Source organism: Adiantum capillus-veneris, chromosome 20 (genome assembly GCF_014529385.1).
Source record: "Adiantum capillus-veneris isolate H3 chromosome 20, ASM1452938v2, whole genome shotgun sequence".
NCBI classification, from domain to species: Eukaryota; Viridiplantae; Streptophyta; class Polypodiopsida; order Polypodiales; family Pteridaceae; genus Adiantum; species Adiantum capillus-veneris.
In genome coordinates this window covers 1,456,474-1,465,521 of record NC_140950.1, presented here as the reverse complement: position 1 = coordinate 1,465,521, position 9,048 = coordinate 1,456,474, and the positions used below count along the sequence as shown (strand labels likewise).

At 39.4% G+C, this 9,048-nt stretch overlaps 1 pseudogene; it reads left to right on the top strand.

Annotated features, from left to right (window-relative positions):
* The first annotated feature begins 1,337 nt into the window (after positions 1-1,337).
* On the top strand, positions 1,338-2,452 carry LOC147431988 (uncharacterized; annotated as a pseudogene).
* Positions 2,453-9,048: the final 6,596 nt, after the last annotated feature.

Genomic DNA, 9,048 nt, shown 5'->3' with positions numbered 1-9,048 from the left:
GATGCCTTGGCCGTATGGTGGGAACCTTACCTAGGAATGGGGGGATGCCAAGAGGCATGAGTCATGAGGAGTGAGGAGTCATCAATAACCTATATGAAGGGCCTCTTGTGACCTTTGTAATCATTCAACAATAACCAATCTAATCAGTTATGGCTACAGACGTGAACATATCTCTCTCTCTCTCTCTCTCTCTCTCTCTCTCTCTCTCTCTCTCTCTCTCTCTCTCTCTCTCTCTCTCTCTCTCTCTCGCTCTCTCTCTCTCTCTAATGATGTGCGGTGCTCCTCTCTCTTGCATTTCTGTGAGCACAGTCTCGTAATAGGCAGCCATGCCTATTACACTCTCTCTCTCTCTCTCTCTCTCTCTCTCTCTCTCTCTCTCTCTCTCTCTCTCTATATATATATATATATATATCTCGATATATGTACATATATCGATATATATATGGGTATATATATGTGTGTGTGTGTGTGTGTGTATATTTATATATATATATATACGCACACACACACACACATATATATATATATATCCATCTCTCTCTATAGCTTTCTCTTCTCTCTCTCTCTCTATCCCTCTCTCTCCATTTCTCTCTCTATCTCTTCCCTTTTGCTGAATTGGTGTCTTGGCTACACTTGTGCAATATAAAATATATTTGACGACTAGTTTGCATAAGGGGAAAAATATATGCAACAAAATCATACCATAAAATATATACAAGTAGACATAGTCATGCATGCATAAATGTCTCGATTGCAAGAATAAGCATATATATGTTATTGTTATAAAAGATTGTCAAGAAATGTAGCAATAGAATATTGTTCATACACCCACAATTGGTCATATAGATCTAGGCCAACAATAAGCATATAGATGTTATTGTATAAAATATTCTCATATAACATAGAAATAAAATATGTACAATCTGCTTATTTATAGGAGTCTTCTCTCTCTTTCTCTCTCTCTCATGCTCGCGCTTATGGTGGGCGCTAGCGCTTCGTTCAAGCATGAGAGAGAGAGAGGGTGCTAGAGAGAGATGAAGAGAGAGTGTTAACAATTAAATATTCCTTTAATTAGAGCTATACACCATGTCACAGTAACATTCAATTTCTCTCTCTCTCTCTCTCTCTCTCTCTCTCTCTCTCTCTCGCCCCCCATCTCATTCTCTCTCTATCTCTCTCATGTGCTAGCTTGTAGTGAGCACTATTGCTCAATTATAAGTAGCCTTAGCACAACCTCCTCCCTTCTCTTTGACCCTTCGGAGCTTGTTTATTCTATTGTGCTACAAAGTGACAACTCTCCAGCCTCCACATATGCCGTGTAGTGGCCTATCTTCTCGATGATGGTCTACACGACCAAGTGGCCCTTCACCTGCACCATGCCTCCATCCTTCAACTCTTGGCTCACCTTATTGTACCGAGTCTTTAGCAGCAATCTCCTTCTCAACACGTATCCTTGTTTTTCTCATGGAAAACACCCTCCTACTTGCAACCTTGCACACCAACTCTCTCCCATCAACTAGCACTTGTCATATGCTGCTCATGACCTAGCCCACTTTGTAACTATCAACTCCCTATCCTTGTTGTACTTGGCACCTGCAACCTTCTTCAATGGTAGTGCTACCCACCAACCCAGATCAGATACATCCCATGTCTGCCCTCACTTGCCTTGGTAGGCTAGATACCTTTTGCTTGCACTCTCCTTTCCCCTTTTACAACATGCAAGGGCTTGCAAATCGGGGGGGGGGGGGGGGGGGGGGGGGAGGAGAGAGAGAGAGAGAGAGAGAGAGAGAGAGAGAGAGAGAGAGAGAGAGAGAGAGATAGATTTTATTATCGTCCTCGGAGGTCAAATATGACCTATGGGACCAAAGTTACATGTGATTTAGTATGTGTATGGCTGATGAGTGACTCTCGATGCTCCAAAATTGTAGTGATGAGAGTCGCAATGGAGAACCCACACTTTGGCTGGGAGAGGAAAGTGTGTAGGTCTAAGTTATGGCTGAAAATGTGAGAGAAGCAAGTTCGGATGTGATCAAACGCTGAGCACTCTAGTAGTGTGTGGTACTCATACTCTTGAACTTGCAGTGAGCATAATGTGCACAATCGATTTGACTCTTCTCCATTGCCCCAACGCCCTATCTCGCATCGAAGGAAATGGGAGCTAAGCCGAATTGCTGCGATAGTGTGTATCGCGGACAAGGGAATAGGCTCAAGCATGTAAGTGTGAGTACGGTTTCCTCTCTCAGAGAGAGAGAGAGAGAGAGAGAGAGAGAGAGAGAGAGAGAGAGAGAGAGAGAGAGAGAGAGAGAGAGAGAGAGAGAGAGAGAGAGAGAGAGAGAGAGAGAGTCCACGTGGCCATGAAGGTGATGGTGGAACCATGGCAAGGGTGAGAGACGGTGGAACCACGGTGATGGTGGAACTACATGGTATCAACGATAATGTTATATGTGGGTGAAGGTTGTGTGGAGCGACATCAAGTGGCACGGGTGTCCATTGAAGGTGGCGACGACATGACTATGAGATTCCCTTTCTAGTTGATGTCTCTTTACACCACCTCCACCTACCTATAGCACCGCTATCAATACCTTTTTAATTCCACCATCACCGTGATTCCATCGGCGCTCACCCTTGCCATGGTTCCACCATCACCGTCATGGACCTATTAAAAAACGTTCACTGCAGCTCTTCCATCTCAACTAGGTGCTACCTTTTTGTAAGTGAGTGCATGAGGTAGGGAGTGGGACTCTGGCTACAAAAATACATTTTTCCTAACCAAGAAATAAGGGAAAACTTGAAATTCTCTCGGTTTTTAGGTCAAAATTTGAAGCTTTTGCCGATAATTACACTCAAACTTTTGAAAATTTCCCAATTTTCTTAAAGGCAAGCTCAAAATCTAATCGAGATTTTAGGATTTCAACCGGTTAAGATACATTGGACCCCGATTTCTTTTTAGCACTGAGTGGGAGATTGAGGTTTGGTGGCCTATATAAATGCATAGAGAGGTTACTTTTTTATATGCTAAGAATTTCTTAAGTTTTTGCCAAAGAGGTGAGTCTCCTTACCTTATCTCCTCTCTCTCTCTCTCTCTCTCTCTCTCTCTCTCTCTCTCTCTCTCTCTCTCTCTCTCCACCAAACTATGCATTGTTTTTGGAAATGCAAGCCTGTCACCTGAGAGAGATATAGGAGCGAGACAAGGGACATGCAAATGAGGGGAGCGTGCCTCGAAGGTAGCATCTCTGTTGAAACTGTATCCAAACATTGTGAAGCTAGATCCACCAGCCCATGACTTAGATGTAGATTTTCAAACAAGACCTCGCATTGTGTGGACAATGATCTTTTTTATAAACCATTATAGACGTTTGCTTTTAACATTCTTTTGAAAAAAGAGATGTGCTTATTTTGAAGTAGGTTTTTATTCTTAAACCTATCTGTGTATTGCAAGAAAGATATATGGACTTGTCTATTTTTGTAATTAAGTGGATTTTTTGTATTCCTGTAACTCTTCTCAATAAACTTGCAATCAGTGTGGTTCTCCTTTCTTGATATTTGAGCTTACCAATCGCAAGTTCCCACCAATGGCTACGAGTGTGGATAGGAAATGAGGCCCATAAGGATATTTAAAGGCAGGTTGGGAGGCTCATTCCAGGTAGTCCCACCAAGGGCTGATCACTATCAAAACATATTGATATACACCTCTTTTGGACTATATACTTACGATGGGATGTTAGTGCTTCTGCAAGTGGTAATTCATCAATCATGCCTAAGGCTTGGTTGGAAATTCTGGTCAATGCTAGTCCAGCATTCATATATGATTTGTTTTTATAACTTCCTTTGATGTTTGCTTCTACTAAATTCTCAAGGATGTAAATGCCAAAGTTGCAGCATACCACCCTTCTTTCTGCCAGCTGCATTGCCATGACCACTGCCATGTGCAAAATTGGTTTTGTGTAGCGTGGTGGCTTTTGCACTTTGAGGTGTTGCAATATTAACCATAGTGGCAGCTCTGTCTCGGAGTAGATCATATCTTGATAGGTCAATTTGTGTCCCCTCTGATTTAGAAATGCCTTATCATTATCAATTTCTTTGGTTTTGTGCAATAAATTGTAGGTTCCATGCTGCAAGTGAAGAGCTTCATTGATGATTTTTGTGATTATTTTTACCTTGATTGTAGCCCCATTTTTTTCACTTAGAGTTGCTTCTCCATTGTATTGAATGGAGATAATTAGTTCATGGGCTCTCCAAAAATTTGTTCTCTATGACAGTAATCTCAAGAAGTTGTCCAAGTGTAGACATCTGGCCCCTTCCAGCACTTTGGATTTTTGATGTATCATCCACTATTCCTTTGGAAATAAGGTGGTCTTTACTATCACTCCATCTTCCGCTTGGAATGTCCCGATGAAAATGTTTGCAGGTATTTCTTCTAGTTCATGATTTGTGATGTGAGCTTTCTTGTTTGATGAGATATTAGTGTTTCTCATAAGGTGCCACATCCCATCATTTTGTGCTTTCCTGCGGGGCATCTTGAGGCTAGTTTTAAGTTTATTTTAGAGTTAGGCAATGACCAAAAAATCTGTCGGGGAACGGAAAAATCCAAACTTTGACCATAAAATGAAAAATGAGTTAAATTTTGTCAAAGCTACTTAAATTTGACCAAATTTCACTAATGCATCTAGGATTACTATAGTCACACAGGCATGAGATCATAGATGAAATCTGGCTCTAAGGTACATGGATCGAGATCCATGTTGGGCAACATTTTGATGATCTAGTGATACCATCTGGTAGGGCTCATCAAGATGATGCCTTGGTCCAAAAAATTTGAGGTTTGGATCACTGGTAAGAATTTAGAGCCAAATCTTGGTAATTTCTTTCAGACTTAGAGAATTTGGCCTTTTGGTTGGGATTTTGGGATCCAAATGACTTGATACTTCATGGCTAGACTTGGTATAATGTTCAAAATCAAATGGTGTGATTTTTTCTTTGTCTGGTGAAAAAGGTACATGGATCGCGATCCATGTTTGGCAGGGTATTGGAGTACCCTTTTGCACACATGTTCCTATAGGTCATCCTAGCAAACTGGTGAATTTTTCCAAGTTTGGACTTTTATCTCCTTAGTTTACTCAACTTTCCAGTTTATGGTCATGTTTGTCCCGTTTTGACCATATCTATTTTTTGTATCCAACTTCGAGCATTGCTCTTGACTGTTATCTTATGGTTCATTGACTCCTGATGATTTGTCCGTGAGAACCACTTTGTTGCCCAACTTTCGACCAAGTTTTATCACTTTCTAGATTCATTTGAAGTGAGAAATTGATGTAGGCAATTTTCATTACCTTATAGGTATCCCTTTGCTTTGTTCTACCACTATTTAGACCTTTATTGTTGCTTCTCTTGATCCTTGGGTTTTACACACTATATGATTCCCTTTTGCTTTGTACTTCTTTTGGATGAATCTAGTGGAAGTTCCAGATGCTACTCTAGTTAGTGGGTTAGCCTCATGTTCCCATTCCCTACCCCATGTCATAGTGCTTTTTGGAAGTTGGATCATTTTAGCATCGGTTAGATAAAAAATGACCCTTTGAAGACTGAAAGTGCAAAATCACTTTGTTTTAATGATTTTATGATCCATTTTGTGCCTAAGTTGCATGGCCAACCATTCCTTTGCCTCCTCCATCTAGTGGCCTACTTAGTTCATGTTTTTGTCATCAAGGTACATGGATCGCGATCCATGTTGGAACATGTTTTGCAATTCCAAGTAGTAGATTTTGTTTATTGGCTTATGGGGAACTTACTGCCCAGTTTTTATTGGATTTAGGGTTTTCAAAACATGCATTGTGATCCATGTTTCAACTCCTTTTGCAATTTCTTTTGCCTAGGATGATTTTGCAGGTGCCAGGAGTCTACTAATGAGAGGGTTTTGGGCATGGACAAGTTTTGGACTTCCCAATTGGCTCTGACAATTTGCAAAAAATTTATCTTGATTTTGATATGATCTGTTGTTTTGGTGTTGCTAATGTAGTGTGAAGAAATTACAAATGTTCTTGTAGGGTTAATGATCATACCTGTCAGATCTGGTGGAGTAAGGGCTATTGTAGTGGTCGCAGCAAGCAAAAACATGACAGAATTCTCTAAGCTTCTCTGGCTCTCTCTCTCCCTCACTGAATGAAAATGAGCTTTACTTGCCCCATTTTGATTATATGTTCCCTACCTACTTGGAATGCCCCATTCATACGTACCTCCATTGCTCATACCTTCATGTTCATATCACCTGCAGTTTGAACCATTCCTCATTCGGGTATTCGGTCAACCAGTGGCCTTTAATCTGCAGTTTTGATCTTTCAAAAGTTGGCTCAAAATCCGTCCGGTGCCAAACCTTTTCATATTTTCGATGTTTGAAGCCCTTGCTTTGAAGATTTGGTGTGTGCTCTAGAAGTCAATTCCGACTTTTTTTAAATTTATCCTTTTTAGCTTTTTAGCGTTTAAAAATAAAAGAAATTTATCCATAATTATTATTAATTGGCCAGCATTTTGCCAAAATTATTGTAATCACTTATATACGCATATTCTTAACCTGTCATCTTATTTTTCATGAATGGTATCAATATGGCTCAGTATTTTGCCTGCTAAAAAAGCTCTCAAAAACTGTTAAAAGAAAATAAATAACAAGAAAGCTTTGGTGTGATCTATGTGTGGTAAACACAAAACTTCGAAATGCACCAACTTACAATCTTGAGACAAATAATCAAGAAAATTCCTTTGAGTGCTTATGCAAGAGTGAAACCCTTCCATGCATGGTAGTGTAAGCGTAAAATAAATTGTGAAGTTCCTAAGAGTGGACATGCTAGTGTAGTGAAAAATGCTCATGTGATAGTGTATGAATGATTAAAAAATTCTTTATTAAGAAGGGATTTAGGCATACCTTTGCTACCATGGAGAGGATTAATCATGTAGCTCTAGGAGAGGTTTAAGATTTCGGGGTTTTCCAACTGGCAAGAGGGGGATAACCTTACTTGGAATGAGAATCATATTACAAAAGAAACTCCCTTGTTTATGATAGAATTATCCTTCAAGACTCAACTTCTTCTTGAAAGAATTAGATATTAGCTTAATTATGTCACTAAAAAGATTACACATATTTTGTAGAGAGAAAAAAAAAGATTCTTGCTTCATTTAAATTGAATGCATGAAGAAAAAGTTGTGAGTCTTTTTATGAGAGCATTTCTTTTTCTTAATGGCATTTTATCTCTATTAAGTCATTTAAATAATACTAACTTTAAAGAAAAAGAGTAAGAGAGTAACTTAAAAGTTGGTTAACAAAATGTTTGAGGGAAATTAGGGATAATTATACATATTAGTCACCATTCATCATACATATTATTTAGTTAAGTATGATGTCTAGGCACCTATGGATAAAGAGAGTGCTTTCTACTCTCTCCAGGACATATTAGCTTGGTACTCTAAAGAGCTTAAAATAACATTGTAGTTAGTGGTTAACAACGTTGCTAGTTAACAAGAAAAAATTAGTGATTTGTTCTTCTAAGAAAGAGGAAAGTTTTCTTATGTAAACGTGAGAGCTTAAGCATGAATTAATGTAGAATGAAGAGTACTTCAATGTTTAAGGTGCACAATTAGTTGACTCTCCCCTCTTCAAGACCACCAATTGTGCTACTTGGAAGGAGAGAATGGAAAGAGGCAAGAGAGATTCAAGCTATGGAAAGCTTAGGGGTTATGAGAGAGTGTAATGGGAAGAACAAGATCAAGTTATAGGAAGCATGGTTATGGTTCTTGGCCATGGATTCTCTTGGAGCTGTGTGAATGTGCCAACTCCTATCAAAAAAGATTCTGTGTAGTGCCCGGTGCCAAGGGTTCAAACTTGGTAGCAACACATTCTCCTCCAGAAAAAGTGGCCTACTTGGCTAAACTACCCAAGGTTTTCACCTCCTTCAATTATCCAGCCCACAAATACCTGCATGGTGGACATACTATCCTCAACTATTCAGCTATTTTGTGGAATCCCATATTTGACATGCATCATGCTGGTAAAGATTGCAAAAATGCTTTTAACTTATTAGCAAACTTTTCATCATGAAGAACAAATAGATGCCATGTGGATGTCCTTTCTTGAAGGTGCCAAGGGCCTATGCTATGATTTATTAGGTCAGTCCTCCGAAGAAGTGCTTCATGGGTTTTATGCTAGGGTGATGTTTCTACCATCCTACTATATGCAAACATTCAAAGAAGCATTCTACACAAGGTTCTTCACTTGTCGCTCTAAAATATTTGGCCCCGTCATCACCAATCTACATGTAAGATTTGTCAGTTACTCCGCAGTTGAGCAAATAAATAAATTCACCATGCAATTTATGTCAATTGAAGATAAAGAAATTTGCCTCAAATACCAGTAGAGTCTTGAGTAGCAGATATAAAGGACAGCAACAAGGAAGCCCGTCGACCACTACTTAGCACCCTAAGTAGCTGTGTCACGAAAGACACAGGCAAGGAGGGGGGGAATGTTAGCTGCTCAACTAACAAGAGCAAGAGAAAGAGCATCAAAAGGGGTGCCACTCATTTTTAAGAGGCAATTGAATGTATGAAATCCCTTTGTATCACTGATAAATCCTGCAAAGTTTAAGGCCATTGTAATACTATTGATTGTCAATGAGTTTAAAGGGGTTGAGGGCATCCAAGTTTGTAATCATATGCAGTTTCTAAGCCTTGTAATGAACCCAAATAGCTAGAAATCCATTCTTTGAACCTTGGCTAAGGTATAAAAGCCAACATTTGTAATTAAAAACCTAGGTTTTGGATAATGAAAGTAAGCATTTGCTACAAAAGCTCCAACGTGAGTCTATTGTTTTCTTTGAATCTTCGTGTCTCTCTCATATGGCATGGCATTCCTATTTCAAGCATACCAACATTGTTGTGCTGCTTCGCTCCAATGCTAAAAAATATACCAGGAAGATGCACATTAAGCTTAATTGAAGCTTACCTGATGAATGATTAGTGTTCAGGGCTTGCTAACAAGCTAGTTTTACAATTAATGTATGCCAA